The sequence below is a fragment of the Zootermopsis nevadensis genome, unplaced genomic scaffold (genome assembly GCF_977971745.1).
Source record: "Zootermopsis nevadensis isolate Lab colony 2312 unplaced genomic scaffold, Znev_1.0 Znev_ptg000025l, whole genome shotgun sequence".
NCBI lineage: Eukaryota > Metazoa > Arthropoda > Insecta > Blattodea > Termopsidae > Zootermopsis > Zootermopsis nevadensis.
The window spans coordinates 5,939,175-5,954,201 of NW_028259157.1; the positions used below are offsets into that span (position 1 = coordinate 5,939,175).

The window sequence follows — 15,027 nt, forward strand, 5'->3', positions numbered from 1 at the left end:
TAATTTGTAATCTTCGCCCAGTATTATTAGTATAACCAAATCAAAGGGAATAGGATGGACGGGAAATGCAGAGCGTATGGGGCTTTGAGAAAAGCTTACAAAGTTCATGTTGGAAATCCCGTGTGAAAGAGACCAGTCGAAAGGTCCAGGCATAGATATGGAAATGATATTTAAATTAATATTAGGAAATAGATTTGGAGGGTGGTTGCTAGAAAGAAGCGTTCTGTGAGTCCGCAATGGACGAACATAAAATTGTGAAAACAAAGTAAATAAACAATATATATACTTTAATGATATTTATTTATGAACAAACTACGAAATAAAGTGTAATAGGAAATATAGGCATACAAATTAAATACTAACGCAAATATAACTTTAAAGATTTAACGTTGCAAGACGATGCTTGCCTGAGTAAAGCAGGTTATACACACACATCTCTTAATTCATCGCCAGCAAGTCAGGCTGTTTCAATGACCCACTTCGAAGGACATCATATCTCCCTGTTCCTGACATCCGCAGCCACCAACTCGCTCGATTACCCACTTTGACCATAAATAGTATATGATAACCATGGTGGCGCAACCAGTCTTCAACTAACCCTCCGTGGTCATAACCTGCGGAACACTGACTACCTATCCCTGTGGACCCAGTCTTAGTTAAACAGTATTTAGCTGTGAAGAGAAATTTGCTATAGTTTTTTATTTATTTTTCTTTCTACTCGCCACTCCAACATGGCTTTCAGTGCGGCACACAAATTAGAAGTGACTGAAAGTAAAAACGTCTTAGAGAAACAAACTGAGATTTGAGGTTCACGGCGGCCAGAATGAAAATGACGGTCTTCTGAGTCCATGCACCGTGTAGTCTATACAAGTGTACAGACGTTTCAGAGGTGCTTGGTGCCTTTATCATTAATAACGCTATACATCGCGTTCCGTCGTCAAATAATCTACAATTTAAACACTCTCCTGAAAAAAGCAATGCCAACAAGAGTAATAATTGCATCTCTCCGTTAATTCTTAAAAACAATATACTGACGTAGACTTTTTGGTACTAGATAGAAATAAAGATTTATGCAATTGTAAAGCTAAATCTTTGTATAGATAAACTTACTTAACGTACATTAGAATTAAATTTAATAAAGAAGTGAGAAATCCAAACAGAGTTCTGTACCATTAAGACTTTGGCGCTCAAGAGGTACCGAGTCAAATCTCAGTCGTCCTATCGTGTAACCTGACTGAGAATCAACCAATATCAAGAAGGTGTGACTGAGACTCTGAAGAAAGCTTACAGGTCTAGTAACGTTGCACAGTTGTTAGAACTAAAGATAGGATCAGAAACGTGCTAAACATGCCGGATTTCTGCACAAACTGGATTTCCCAACTTTTCTGCAGAGTATGTAAACTAGTGAAGTGAGACACTCTGGGAAGTTATTTGAGGTTGGTACATGAGTAGATTCCATTGGTCCTGCACGTTTCTGTACTGTTATCACATCTCTAAACTTTGTGACGAAGTAAGGAGTGACTGAGTGAAGGAGGTAAGGTTTTCTTGAAGCTGAACAGTTGTCAGGTTCTGGGCGCGCCATGTGATGGAAGAGAGCTAGCCAGTTTGCTGAATAAATAGTCGGTCGGATAAATCAACTTGCTGGACAGTTATGGGCTTCTGTAGGCTGCAGATGTGTCCGTCCTAAATAGACGCTGTTAGTTCCTCGTTCTGTGCCCTGACAACAGATAAAAATTTGTTCACTTAAGATTATAACATAGAGTTGCCCGCGAATATAAAAGATTATGTGAAATTATTGTTATGAATTCTTTTATGTACAACAATACAGTCATTTACTGGATGTCCTAATGTTTATTTTTATCAGGCTAAATATTTCGGATTTCTTTAGTCCATCTTTGGGCCTTTAGTTATCCTCGCAAATAATCGTATTGTGGTAAACAATTCTGAGTGAAAATTACTTTTAAAAACAAATTAAAAAATAAATTTTTATCGTGTCACATGGAGAATAATATAATTCTAGTAGGTACAGATACTTAAATAGCTCTTACTTAAGAGGTTAAAATAAGCTAAATACTTCATTTTGACTTATCTCAAGTCGTAATTCGATATTGTGACTAAATATCCATTCAGTACTTGTAGAATCTGTACACATTTCACTTGTTTTAACTGTTTTCTTAAGGTACTGGAAATGCCAGATTTGCTGGCATGTTCTTGGGCTGTAGTTCCATGTTGTGGTGAAATCAATAAACTATTATGTAGCTAGAAGATTTTTGTTACGTAGAAAATGTTTTGTTGTTAACAGACGGGATCTTTACAAAACTTTGTAATATTCTGCAACACAACTTTCTAACATAATCTTATACAAAAAAATAATTACTACCGCACACAATTAATGAGATGGAAACTATAACTGATCGATTAACAACATTGATAAGGGGTTATTGGAACAGATGATAGCTACTCAGCTACTCAATAACGTTTCTACTTTTAGAGCCTAATAATTTCATAACTGTGTTTAAAGAATTCAAAATTTATAAAACAAATAATTTATTCATATCTACTTATCGTGTTTCTCTAAGATCTCGTTTCTATAGAATCAATTATTAAACTCCTCGTAACATGTCGCCCAGTCCGTAGTCAGTCACTATACCGACTGAGCTAAGAATCAGTCAAATTTTGTTGAAATATAATTGAAGATGCTGATATGTTCGTGGCTTATTTGTTGACGTGTCTACCGCTTAAATTACTTTCTTAACATTTAATTAGTAAGGGAAAGCTGATTATGAATGATGAACTTGAAATAAAGGGAATGAGGTGGTTTAGGCACGTATTAATTAATTCCAGAATTTGTGACGCCGTGTGTGGACTTCGAAGATCGCAAGTCCACACGTCGTCACAGTCTAGAACATAACATCAACATCTTGACCGCCGTCAGAACATTCAACGTCACACCCTCATAATATTATTTTATTAATATTTTGCTTTATGTGTCTTTGGCTTTACTACATTCATCAGCACTATATTCTCAGACACACTCAATCCATATAAATATTTCCACTGACTGGAATATAAAATTATAAAAATAAATAAAATAAAATTGACAAAGCTTTGTTACACAGAATTATTATACACACAGCTGTGAGTTTTAAAACTGTTTTTTACGTTCTGTGCATAAAGTGTATAAAAGGAACGCATAATATGATATTGTTTTTGTTCGTCTGCCTGTACTCTTGTCATTATTTCTAAATTACCCAATGCATCGATAAAATTTGATAATGGGATTTCCACATAAAAACTGTCCAGCAAATTTAATTTTGATGCATACCGATCAATTTTTAACTTATATTTTACATGGAGGTCAAACTAAACGTCATCACATTTCTCAGAAATTGTTCATCCTTCTCTCCATTCGTGCATACACAAAATATTTAACTCAGTACGTTCTACAATCTCTGTTTGAAGTATTTTACGATAGAACTGGATCCACCGATTATGTTCGTTGACCTTGTAGGGAGTGCCCAGTATGCGGACCACTCAATGAAGGCAGGAAGGAGTTTCCGTAGGTAAGTACAGTCTGTGTCAGTACAGCAGTGTAGAAGCCTGATATTGTTGTCTTGTGACTGTGCTGTGTTAACAATATGACACTTGTTCGTTGAAATCTCCTTTCTGGTCATTGATAACGCCTCGTATCACAACACCCAGACAGACAAACCACCGACGTCTTAATCAAAGAATTACGAAATAAAAGCCTGGATAAAGGAATTGAAAATTCCATTTTGTGACAGCCTGTTGAAAGCTCAACTGTAAGATTTAATCAAATTAAATAAGTCAAAGCACGAGTATTATGTGATTGATCAGATTTTAGCAGACAAAGAACGTACCTTTGCTGAGACTTCCGCAGTACCAGCCCGATTTAAAACCCATTGAACGTATTTGGGAAGATGTAAAACAATAGGTTGCAAGCAAGAACACGACATTTAAAATTAAGGACGTCGAGCATTTGTGTCGCCAAAGATTCGAAGAAATTGGGTAAGAGGAATGGAATAATGTATGTCAGCATGTGGAGAAACTAGTACAAATTTATTCTGAACAAGAAGGCATAATCGAAGACGCTATTGAACGAATTATAATTGAAGATAATGGAGTGAACAACAGCAGCGGTAGTGATGAATCGAGTGATATGTCAGAAAGCGATGGTCTGTGAGGATTGGAATAATTGGAAGAGGGCTGAAGAGTTGTGTAGAAGACAAAATTATCTAATACTCTCTGCGGTGTTAATTTTCTTGTGATGTGTAATGTAGTGAAATCTACTTTCCTGTGTTACATACCATGGTGACATTTTATTTGGAGTGTGCTGTACGCAGCCTGCTGCCATCCCTTCCAGCAAACTTCTCGTAAGTGACTCGCTCCGAGGTTCCAATTCACAAAGTTCAGCGGCCAAAAACACTGGAACGCAGTATACCTGCAGATAATGTTTAAGTAAACATAACAAAAATAAACAGTTGTGTGCAATGTGACTTTGTATTTTTTTCATTTGCAGTCTACTTTTTTGTAGTCTTCTGAGTTTTGACGCCCTGTGGTTTTGTAGGTAGTTACCAACGTTTCGAAAGATCTTATCGCCTCCATCTTCAGAAAGAAGAATCTCAAATATATTTGTACCTGTTAGAAGATAACTTTATGGTCAATGAGGTATACCACGTAACAAATCATGTATTGTAAAAATATATCTAGTCCAATACATGCAGGAAAATACAAATTCACTTTTCTGCTGGTCTTGGAGATTATGCCAGAATCATACTGTATTTTGTTGTTAGAACGTGATTGTATTAGTGCGATTAGTGCAGGCATTTGTTTGTTGTGCGGAAAAGGAAGACTGACAAAAGAAGCTGATATAAACATTTCGTTCTCTCACTGCAGATGCACCCAGAGAATGAACACAATTCTATTATTTGATTTGCACACGTTGCGAGTGGCAAATCCCCTTGTGGCGTGGTTCCTTTCGAATTTCCTCCCTTTCCTGCACCACTGGTTCAAGTGTGGAGTTTAGTTAGGATTTGCATCTTGGTATCTATGAGTCCAAACAATGTGAGAGAAGAGACTTAAAGTGAAGTGAAAGACAGGCAAAGCGAGAAAGGAAAAGTGAAGGCGGAAGTGCTCCAACAGCGTGGAAACTTGCTGCCATCAAAATTCGGCAGAACCCAAACAAAAACCAATAAAACGTTACCCACGTGCAACTAGCCAGAGAGACAGTCAGCCGTCCGTCCGTCTGTCTATCTGTCTGTCTCCAGTTACTTACTTTACTACTTTCTTTCTGCCTCTGTTCTTTCTACAATATTTTCTTTTGCCGAATTTCTCTTCAAGAGTTCTTCCATCCCAAGGGTATTTCTCGTCTCTTCCAACGCTGTACCTCTCAGAACTTCGCAGTTCATTAGAGTATATTCCAGTGAATTTTCACGCCCACCACAGTGACACACAACAGACAGACCACGAAAGTATTTAATCTAACATTAATTTTGTTTTACTTTTGCCATGATTCGGACCGAAATTCACAATCTTTCATTTTTATTTCGATCACTATCCATAATTATTGTTTCCGTTACAAAAGACGCAGTCAGCTACATGCACTTAAATAAGATGGTGGAGAATGTCGCCTAAAAAGTTAATTGTAATTAATCGGCTAGTCAAGAATTGTCAGCTTATTCTATAACGCTCTATCCCTTTACACTCTTTAAGTAACTATCGTTTTGGGTATAAAATATTTCTAAACCCTCCTAATCACGCATATTTAATGACGCTTTGGTGGAACCCTAGCCTCAGTCTAGAGCATCGTTTCTCAACCGAGGTTCCCCGGAACCTAAGGGTTCCGCGAGAAATAGTGATAAATTGGTTAATCATATGTAAATGTATTTTTGAGTCATTTTTATGCTTAATTTCATATTCGTAATTTTACTATACACGTACGACATATTCTCGGAAAATTCTTGTGTATTATAATAAAGTCTTCAACTTGTTATGTCATTTAGAAATATAATAATCATAAGAAATATATTTAGCGACGTCTATACGGCGCCAGCGTGAAACCGCATTTAGTGGTCAGTGTACAGGAGCTCTACGTGGTGGATTCACGTATCATCGAGTGACTCAAGTAAATTTTATTATTTAAATTGGCTTCAAAAATAACATTTCCTTGATACATATATTTGTTCATATGACATTTTACTTTGATTTATCTTATGCCTTTTTAACAACGTCAATAAACGATTTAGTTATTGTAGTAGTTATTATCTGTTTTCGTTCTGTTTAAATGTGTTGTATACGATTTTGGTTATTTATGTTTATTTTTTGTGTTTACAGATATGGGTTAATTTTTTGTGTGAATGAAAACCTCCATATGAGGTCACTTGAACAGGTAGTTCGATTTCAGTTTTTTTGTATTGTCAATAAACTTGAGAAAAACGTAAGTAATCTTTTGCGTAAACCAACTATCAGAAAAAAAATATTAAGTTTTCCTTATGAACTTTAAGTTTATAAACAAGAAAGAAAGATATCAATAATGATATATAATAATTTGTATGTAGGGGTTCCCTGAGACATGAATATTGTTTCAAGGGTTCCGCAAGGGCAAAAAGGTTGAGAAACGCTGGTCTAGAGGTACCAAATTATGAACTGGGCTGCTTGAAAGAGTGCTTTGTATGTTTCCTCTCAAGGCGAACGCTGGTGTAGTACGTTTAAGTTCTTCTCGTACTTATTGAGACATTCATTTTCCACTTTCGTTTACCCCATATTTTGTCCCTACGGAGTATTTTCCCAATTATCCTAATAAGTGAAAATATAAATATTTCGCGCTTTGAAATTCCCATAATCACAGAAAAATAAGAATCCCACTTAATATTATGCTGAAGCAAATATTGTATAATCTGACGAAGAATTGTTTAATTATCGTAATACCGCCTTCTCCTACATCCTTATCTGCTTACCATCATGATATTCCCATCCCACTCAACGCTTAATATTATCTTTACCTGAAGCAGCGTTGTTAATTATTTCTAAGTCTCAATTAGTTAATCTCTGACACCGTATCCCAAAGAGTTTGAAAGTCTCACCTGTCAGAGTGATTGCAAATTGGTGATTCATATAGCACTCATGCAGGAAACAGTAAACTTATACAATATTTTGGCTGAGAAACCTCCTGCAAAGAGACTACTTAAGCTACTGAGACATATGTGGACAGATAAAGTTAAAATGGATTTCATGGGCATTGTTTATGGGGATGGCTGTCTTCTGGGTTGTAGCGTTGCGTAGTCTGGTACAAGTTTACCAGAGTTTTAGAGGTCCTTGCTGCCTCCATCATCGGTGCGATGAGTCATTGCCCTGACGTTGGCTAACTTCTGTCGGACTACACGATACTACAACCCAGAAGACACAGGGTAAAAGACAGGGTAAAATAATGGAGTATATATTTATTTATTATATTCCGGTCTATACACAAACTTATTATTAAAATGTTGTTGTTAAAATTAAAATTTAGGCGCTTTTCATCGTTATTGCGATGCTACATTTCAGCGCTTATTATTTTACGACATGTCGTAATAACGATGAAAAGCGCCTAAATTTTAATTTTAACAACAACATTTTAATAATAAGTTTGTGTATAATAAATAAATATATACTGAATTTAAACACAAACATGACGCATCTGAACTACAAATTCAAAAATAATGGAGATTTCTGGTAGCCGCAATTAACTTCCGGGATGTATAAAGACACTGAAAGTTTCTGAATAGCTAAATATTTATTGATAGGTAAGAGAAAACTTGTGTGAGGAAGTGGATGTGTTATTTTTTTTATGAACTGTGAAACATACAGAACTTGAAACCAGTGGCAAAGGTATGTACGAAAACTCCAGTGGGCGTTCTAAGCTGAGTCACTTCCTTAATTTAACTAAAGAAATTAACTTGTTTTCAGAAGTCAGAATAAGCAACAAACAAAAACACGACCAAGTTTTCCTCTGCATTACTTCCAGACCACACAAACTTAAATAACAAAGTTTTTCCATCAACCAGGATGACACTACTTTCTCGTTCTTATTTTTCACCCTCCTTTGGCTAGCTAGTCGCAGATAAGACCTAAAGAGACGTCAATGTGGAGAATTCTATTTATAATTAAAAGAATTATACATAAAAGCCTATTTCTTTTCAGTTTAATGTAAATATTCAAATGTTATGGCAGTATCGACAGAGCGGAAGGAAAATATTTCCATGGGAAGCTGCGATTAACGATTATAAAAGCATAAATACATGTCGCATCCTATTTTTTACATCTCAACAGAATTACGATCTGCGAGCTAAAATGTGATATTTTCCTTTGGTATAGTATTTTCAGTCCCTGTAACAGCTGATGTTTCCTTGTTTCTAATGTAATAGTAACACAGATTTATTTATTCGGTATTCAATAAAATTGGAGCGGAATGGCTTGTCAATAATGATTATTATTTAAAACGACTTGAACAGTAACTGAAAAGCATTAATGAACTAAGTGAGATTTCAGGTTCTCACGGCAGCGAGTATGGAGATGGCTGCCTGGTCAGATGTTGAGCAGCGTAGTCCATGAAGGAGCCAAAGCCTGAATCCGTGCCTGTTACCAACTATTGGATTTGGATTTTTTGCCATGCATTCCTCAATCTTTTCAGGTTAGTGTCGTTACCTTAAAATGGTCTTCCTCCCTGTGTACGTTACCTTATATTGCATCTTATGAACAGTTCGGCCTTACGTCTTCTTCAGTCCTAAGCAGAATGTTAGGAACATCCCCTTATTTTCCGCTAAGCACTGCATATATACTATTCGTTCGTTTCATGAAGAAGGCAGAGGATATTGAAAGCGGAAGCTCTTTAATTAAAGGAAGGGAAATCATAAATTGCATCTGTTAGCCAAGAATGGGATAAAATATTTGCCGATGACTTCACTCCTTCCAATTAATCTAAAACCTTCTTAACTGCAAGCTGTCACATATTCTGTTACTTTCTTTGTCTTGCACTCTATCTGTCCTCTGTTGAAGGTATTTTAATTTTTTTTAATTACAATGTTTCGAACGAGGGGAACATTGCGATTTAACAAATTAAATGAGTTTCAACACTGTCGCGAGGTTTTCGAAAATGAGTCATGACATTTTACATTTCGGAAAACATTATGTGGATTCAACTATAAGGAAGTTACAAACTTCTTGAGAGTCAACGTACAGATGTTTTGGAGTGGCTGTTCTGTCTAAATTGAATTACGGCCTTCCCAAGGAAAATTTATTGGTTTCTTTCAGCAGAACACACAGAACAATCCCGCCACTTCAACCTCTTGCACACTGCTCCTAACGATCTTGAGTTCATGAAAATTTACATCCGCAAAGGTAAAGGTTGTTATGTGTTCCTAAAAATAATATTTTCTTCTCAATAACCATCTAAAGTCGTGGTGAGTTTACGTATCATCGTCCTCAACAATCAGTAATGCTACATTTTGTAATTATTCTTCCCCCTTTATTATCCAAGTTTTCGACGCGAAAACTCGTTCTGTCTATCAACGGACTGAACATCCCAGAAGACCTTCATCTTCAATACGTCACAATATCGCAAAATGTCTTTGTACTACTGGCATCCAGTACAGCAGATTCAAAACCACAGTCGTAACCTAGTTACGTCAATTAGCATCTTTCTTCATCGGTAGGCCCGCTATAAAATATAAGCTTCTCCTCTTTTCCCATCATTCAAGAATGTTGGTAATCCCTGATATACAGTCCTGACCGATTCCCGTTTTCAGGAGAGTGATTCTTATCACACTGAAAACACTTTTATATTCCTCCCTTTCCATGTTGCACCATCGAAAACAAATCCGGGGTTCTCTGAATACTAATCCAATATGCCAACCACAAAATCAGGGGTTGTCAATCATGGTTTGCGGGCTGGTTGTGGCTCACGACCGTTTCCGGATGTTATTAATAAGGTCTTCTTATAATTTTTACTTCCTCATACATGTCATAAACAGTTACTGTAATCATAATAAAACAGATATTAATTAAAATATTAGTCTGGGTCTTACTGTAATTTGCTACACCTACAACTGGATACGTGGATACGTGAAAGTCGAGAACAGCTGACTCCAACTCGTGAGAGAAAAACAGTTCAAGAAATAATGCCCGTATCAATTATTAGCAATTTAGTTTTAATGTATTGATAATCTATAAATTATCGTCAATCAGAAAGAACAATTTGTTACTATCTTCCAGCTTTTTAAGTACTGTTTTCTTCTCGAGAGGCCCTCAGGACAGACGCCCCTTAGAAATAGCACAAACCGACCCACGACTTCAAACGATTTCCTTCCCCTGCACTAACCAACATATTTACATTTGTAGTTACTTGAAATAAAGAGGTATTTTAATGTCGACCACGACAATCAACACTACCAGGTGTTTCGTGTTTATTTTCTTCAAATCAATGACGAGATGATGCCGTATGCCTTCATCAGTAATCAAGATCACTATCTCGTCTTTCTGTTTATTTATTGTCACTGAAAATCATGTAAACTAAATCGCAAGAAATTATGTAGTGATATTAAATACAAATTGGTGTGTGTTAAACGAATTATTGGATTGAACAGACTCGGGGCCATGTCCAATGGCGGTATTTGGTATTATTGGTGTTAAAACTTCTGCTTCCAATACCTCAGATTTAATTACATAGAAATTAATTTAATTCACTACAAAATGTTACATCGTGTGAATGTTTTGCGACGTAGTAATTCAACTAAATAAATCGAGAGATTTATTAAATGAAAGGAGTTCAGTGTAATGCAGAGGGATTCATCTAAAAAAACATAAGTTGTTTCCATGTAAATTATATGAAGAACTAATTATTTTAAAATTCTGCACCATATTCGTTGTCGATAGTTCTGGTAACCTTTTTCTTTTAAGTTAGAGACACATTTTATGTTTATAAACTGAAGTCAGCCTATAAATAAGACACGTATGTCTGTTTTCTCCCTCTTAAACACCTAAATAGATATTTTCTCATCTCCACGTCAATTTTCAGTTTTATAAAATAAAAACGCTAATTGTTGGTATTTTAATTATCATGCAATGGCACTACACTTTATTTTCACGTATATTATAAAGCGTCTAAATTCTTCGAGAAGAATTTCTCGGTGTTTCTAAACTAGTTATCTTGTTCAAAGCATAGAAAGTGGTAACAGTGATCTGTGTAGCCAAGATTAGGAATCGCGTGGCATTAAATCTTGCTTTCAATGCCAGTTACTAACAAAGGCAATTAACAGAATGGCGAGGTAGCCTGTATCTGACGCGTGGTTTATTATCAAAATACCATAATTTCATATTACTCTACTACAGGATAGTAAATTGTACCTAAGAGACACATGGACATGGTATTAATTTAGAGACTGTTTGTTATCAAATTTGGTGAAACTGGGATGTTTGAACTTATCCTGGTATGTAAAGAAGATAGAAAATTTATGGCGATCAAATTTAATACAAATGTTCATGGGTTAAACAACTCCACTTTCATCTGTAAGTATAAAATTTTGAAATAAACTAATATATAAGAACGTGCACGTACTCTAAGTAAGCTGCTGAGCTCTGTCCACAGATAAACTTAGCCTAAATCTGATTTGTACAGGATTAAGTCCCTGCAATGCTTCTCCTTTTGTGGGCTTTGCACCTTCTTATGCATAAAAGTTTTAATTCAATATCAGCCGGAGAAGCAGCATGTCATCTTGGAGAGAGCAGAATACATGAATTGCAAGTAATTCTATGTACTAAACTGAGTCGCGCGTCGTGCTGGGACTTGGTATGTGGAGTGACAGAGACAGGGTAAGTGAAACTTCGATGCTGATGTCGAGATGTGGGTACCATAGACTGAATATGCATGGACTTTCGTCTCTTGAGGTCTGGCACTTAGAGGGATATTCAGCAGTGGGACCAGATAGGGTATTCAAACATACCCGACTCAGCTCTGATAGAAAAACAGAACTAACCCAAAAACTAATCACTTAATCCAGTATACAGGTCTAATACGGCAAACCCTGAAGTAATGTATTTGTCTCGTAACCGGGTGTTACGTGTTCCGAATCCTGAGACCTAAAGCGACTGTGGCTACGTATTGCAGTCTCAACCACAATCACTGAACAGCACCATAAAGAGTTGATGGCTTATTTGAAAAGCTAATAGTTCCAGAAGGCTCAGACTTGTTTCTGTTACTATTAAAAACATAACCCTAAATGTTCAAAGCTTCAAACTACTTGTCATTTAATAATTATCTTTATTAAACAATCATAAATACATGGCTTGGGATGTGTTCATCCATGAGTCTCAATGGCACTCTTCGTCCTGTTTAATGCGTACCGATGGATTCTTGCCCCCCGGGGATACAGATGATTCAAGCACAAATGCAGCCACTGGTTTCCATAACCTTATATGTCGTGCATGACGTAACAAAATAGTTTATTTCATGGCAAATTGTAGTCACATAGTGATATGTAACAAATATTTATGTCAGGAATGTTGCTGAAATGAGAATCTCTAAAATATGTACGTATTTACGTATATTATAGTTGCACACACATACGTATGTTTATATGTGTATGTGTCAGTTCTAGGTGCCATACGACACTGCTGTAAACACTACCTTCTATTATATTTGATATTATGAAAATGCAATTACATTCAATTTACTTTTAGTTTGATATTCGTGGTTTCTACATTATATCTCGAATACGTCTGGAGAGACTGAGATTATCCAATAAAATGCTGTGTGGTAGCACTCAACTCATTTCCTTCAGATTGTCATTCCACATTCTTCTCGGCCTTCCAAGTGATTTACGAAGAAGTTTCCGATCTAAATTCTGTATGCATTACATTCCTTTCTGTCCCGTCTTAGCCCGATGCCCAGACCGTTGGAGTCTCCTTGATGTCACTGTCGTAACAACAGGAGATGTGTGTAAGCCACGAAGCTCCTTATGAGGCATCCTGCTCATTAACTTTAGCCTTATGGTCCATTTTCCTTTGCACTTTTTCCAAAAGCAGCTGTAATTTACGTTCTTCTTTCATAGCAAGAGCCCACGATTCAAACCCACGCAAAACATCTGACGAAATAATTCTGCTGTGTATTTTGGTGTTTAAAGATCCAGTTCATACCTCAGAGACAACACACGACTGAAGATTTCTGTCTTCTGGGTTGTTGCGCTGTGTAGTCTGGTCGATGTTTACCAACATTTCAGAGGTCATACTGCCAGATGACGGAGGCAGTATGACCTCTGAAACGTTGGTAAACATCTACCATACTACACAGCGCAACAACCCAGAAGACAGAAATCCTCATACTCACCGCTGTGAAAACCTCAAATCATACAACACACGACTCCATTACAAAGATTAATATTTTCACGTCATTTATGGAAATAACAACGATTTATTCTGAGAACCATATAAAAAACATAGATACAGTCAGTGGGCAAAATACACATTTGTTAAATATTAAGTCAGGTGGTACATATAGATACCACTGGGCTCTAACTGGTTATTTACACTAAACAACCTTTGCGGGTCTGATTTCAGCTAAAATATTAGAATTTACTTTATCACTGTTCCCTATGTGGTCCCTATTCTAACCTCTTCTAACATTTCTATTCGTATTTTATTGCCAACTGATGACTTCTGACTTATATTAATCTCAAAGTCCTGCAGACTTCGAAGTTTCATAGAGACTGAAGCAATTCAGCTTGTCACAATAACAGAGGCTTGTTCTATAGTACTTAAGCAATCGGAATGGGTTTGCAAATTTCCACCCGTTTTGTTTAATGAAGTCTCATTAGATTTTCACCTACCTTCAGTGACACTTTCAATCTTCGCTGTAGAGAGGCACACACATCCCCTGCTCTTCTTGTTTGCGTTCTGAGCTCCAGTCGATGAGTTAAGTGCATTTGCGTGTCCCCGCAGTCTCCCCCTACCCCTCATATTGTCCCCAGATGCTTCTAGTGTTGCTCTTTGCAGGAAACAGTCAATCGACAAGTTGAGGGAAAGAAGGATCTAATTTAGGAAACTTCTCTTTCAAGATGGAACAAGGAGTTATAAATTGCATCTACAGCAGTTATTGATTCCCATATCTTGGTAGATTCATGTATTAACAGAATTTAAATTACCGTATTTCTACCATACTACACGGCACTGCAACCCAGAAGACAGCCATCTTCGGACTCGCCACAGTGCAAACCTCAAATCGTACTTAGTTCCGGTATGTTTCTATTCGTCTTACAACTGTAAAATCCATCATCATAACATTGTTCTAGTTTAAGAAATCAATACTACGAGTATTTGTTTTATGGACTTCAAGGATTTCTGCGTTATTTCCGTACCAGAGTGAAAGGTAGACTCAAGTGCAAGCAGATGTAGAAAGTAGTCTCGCTGTCACAAGTCTGAAGCACGTTAAAGCGTTATCTTGGTTGAATTTGTGTGTTCGATAGAAGAAAGACGCAGAACAGGAACAGAATATGTAGCAAGTCGAGAAAAGTAATAAGAATGCTGAAAGGAAAATGCATGTCATGCAAATCCACAAATCTCCAGTATTCATGTTTGTAACATGGGCCTAATACGAGAGTGCATGGAAATGGGCGAGAGTATAAAATATTTTAAGCAAAAATAAAATAAAAATTGAAATATAATGACACCTAATAAATTCTTCGAAAATCAGGCCAAGTTAAATCGAGTAAATGTCTTTAATGTTATGAGAATAGACAGCTTTCCTGTTTAACGTAACCTTTCTATCTGAAGAAATACAGTTTCGCACTGCAAACGAATGTAATTCAACATATGGAAACATTCCTTTCATTTTATTAGCTTATCGTGGTCTAGGTCGCTTTTCTCCACCCATATGATATGATGCACAGTGTTACGCACAGATAAATAATTGGATTGACGTGGAGTTGGGACTGGAACAAATTTAGGCTTCCCGCTGTGACTATTGTTTCGTATATCACC

General features: G+C 36.5%; 1 long non-coding RNA gene across 1 annotated transcript; it reads right to left on the reverse strand.

Annotated features, from left to right (window-relative positions):
• Positions 1-281: 281 nt before the first annotated feature.
• LOC110828895 (uncharacterized) lies at positions 282-13,988 on the reverse strand. The gene is made up of 3 exons (XR_002542795.2): positions 13,878-13,988; positions 4,329-4,462; positions 282-1,717 (listed from the first exon to the last, which is right to left on the reverse strand). It is a non-coding gene; the product is annotated as an uncharacterized LOC110828895 (long non-coding RNA).
• Between the last annotated feature and the right edge of the window lie 1,039 nt (positions 13,989-15,027).